Source organism: Pteropus alecto, unplaced genomic scaffold, assembly GCF_000325575.1.
Source record: "Pteropus alecto unplaced genomic scaffold, ASM32557v1 scaffold38, whole genome shotgun sequence".
NCBI classification, from domain to species: Eukaryota; Metazoa; Chordata; class Mammalia; order Chiroptera; family Pteropodidae; genus Pteropus; species Pteropus alecto.
The window spans coordinates 1,605,799-1,608,223 of record NW_006442512.1 but is presented as its reverse complement, the minus strand read 5'-3'; the positions used below and the strand labels follow the sequence as shown (position 1 = coordinate 1,608,223).

General features: G+C 49.9%; 1 pseudogene; it reads left to right on the top strand.

Moving 5' to 3' along the window:
- The first annotated feature begins 1,336 nt into the window (after window positions 1–1,336).
- Window positions 1,337–1,452, top strand: LOC112471746 (annotated as a pseudogene).
- Window positions 1,453–2,425: the final 973 nt, after the last annotated feature.

The window sequence follows — 2,425 nt, the reverse complement described above, 5'->3', positions numbered from 1 at the left end:
TGTGAAACTGTAGGCTCAGGAACATACAAAAGCCTCAGGGAGCTGGACATGACTGCTCAGAGGACAGCCCGGGAGAGCCGGGACTGTACAGCCTGTTTCAGAAGTCAGAGAAAAAATATTCACCTAACTGCCAGTGAGTGAAAGTGTGCCTTGTGCCAGAGCACTGTGCCAGCGATTCACTACATCTCAGTTTAGAATTATAAGTACCATGAGAGGTTGGCTTCTCTCTCCCATTTTAGAGATGAGGAAACTGAGGCTCTGAAAGGTTTTGTGATTTTTGCTTAAGGTCACACAGCTGGGCAGGATCCTAACCTAGAAGCTATTAAGATAAATTGGGTGAGAATGATGTGGTGGCATCTTGAGTCCTTCCTCCCCTACTCAGGATCTGGTAACTGAATTCCCTCTTCAGTGTCCTTGTGGGGAAGATGGAGATCACAATGATACTTACCTCAAATATATTGCAAAGATTAAATGACAATTAAGACATGTAAAGTGCTTAGGACAGTGTCTGGCACATCGTAAGCACTACATTTTAGTGTTACCTGTTAGTAGTAGTAGTAGTAGTATTGTTATGGTTATTATTATTATTGTTATATTACTAATTGAAATTCAGGTAACTCATTCATTCAACCAACATTTGAGAACCTGGTTTCAGCCTCTTGCACAAAGTGGGGAGTCGGTGCTACCATGCTAAGAAGTGGGCCATGGGGGAGGGGAATAGCCTAGCCTAGAGATTTGGAAAAGGTCATTTCAGCTTCCAGGAGGACAAAAAGCCAGTCAACTCACCCAGAAGCAGGAGGGATCTCATAAAAATGCAAATGCTCAGCGGAGGCTGTGGTAAACCCTCACAATAGCAGGGTCCCTCTGCCCTGAGGAAAAGGCCCCAAGACTCCCTGGTCCACAGGAGGCTCTGCGGGCTCTGGCCACCCAGCCTCTGCTCCCAAGACTTTGTCCCCCATGCCCTGCACCTCGTCCCATCCTGGCCCCTCTCTTCTCCAGAAGTTCAACCCCTTTCAGCTCCAGGGCCTCTGCTCCCATTGTCCCTTCTGCCTGCCTTGTAGGTGTCTCTCCTGCAGCAGGGTCTGAGCACTCAGCAAGGAGTGCTCTGCACCCACAACACGTATCCCCCCTGGTAACATTCACGGCCTTCTTTATCATCTGACCCTAGGCAGAACATCCAAGAAGACAGGAACTAAGGAGGAGGACAGAGATCTGCACCATGAAGGAGGCACTAAGACAGGCTGTGGGGGATGTGGTGCCATAATGTAGCGGTTAGTACATCTGCTTTACACGTAGAAGGTCCTGGGATGGCGCCCCAGTGGAGCCACAGTCCATGGTCTACGGCCATGCCACCCTGAACAAGCCTGATGTCTGATCTCGGAAGCTAAGCAGGGTCGGGCCTGGTTAGTACTTGGATGGGAGACCACCTAGGAAGACCAGGTGCTATAGGCATGAATAATAAAAAAATTAAATTAAAAAAATAAAAAAGACAGGCTGTGGGGATCCCAGGTACCCTTACCATGTCATGTCACAGACTGGGCTCTTGATCTGCCCACTCTGGGGAGATTCCAGATCAGGAAGCCCAAGAGCCATGACCTTCGAGGTTAGGTTAGGGGACCAGCTAGTGAACCCCCATGGTGTGGTAGGGGAGGCCCCACATGCATGCTGCCTCAGGCCACAGGCTGCCTCAGGCCACAGGCTGCCTCAGGCCACAGGAGCGGGGTCCTCCAGCTCCCAGTGGCATCTTGGTTGGGTCACCACCTCTGCTAACACCACTAAAGCCCTGAAACCACCAAACCATCACCACCAAGACTTCTGCTGCTATTACAGGGGAAACAAAGATTAACTTTCCGAGGAAATCCCCTTAGAGCAAACTGGTGCGATGAAGAGAACAGACCTTAATCTGACATTTGAAAAAAATTGCTTGTGCATAGTAAGTGCTCAGTAAGTATTAGCTCTTATCAGTAATAATAAGAAAATACTTGGCACAAAGTAGGCTCTCAGTAAATGGTAGTTCCCTGGTCCCAGGGGGACAGAGTTGGAGGCAGTTGGCAGCCACCCACCCCACTGTCCCCAGGGCCTCCACTTGCACACAAGGAGCCAGAGCTGCAGAATATCACCAAATGCAACCCTTTTGTACACAGGTGGGGAAACTGAGGCCTGGACAGGGTAGACTTGTCTAATGGTAGAAGCAAGGTCTAGTCCTAGAACTTCGGTCTCCCAGGCCAATGCATCATCCTCATGATAAACTCAGCCAGATTGAGGAGGGAGGTTTCAATGTGTGATGCCCCTAGACTCAGGCTGCCAATGCCTACTCCCAAGGACAGCTTTGTAAGATTGGGAGCTCAGGCTCCTTGAGGAGAGCACAAGGGCTTCTCTGAAAGGCTGAGACTTTGCCGGTGCAAGAGGCAGGCACAGCTTCTTG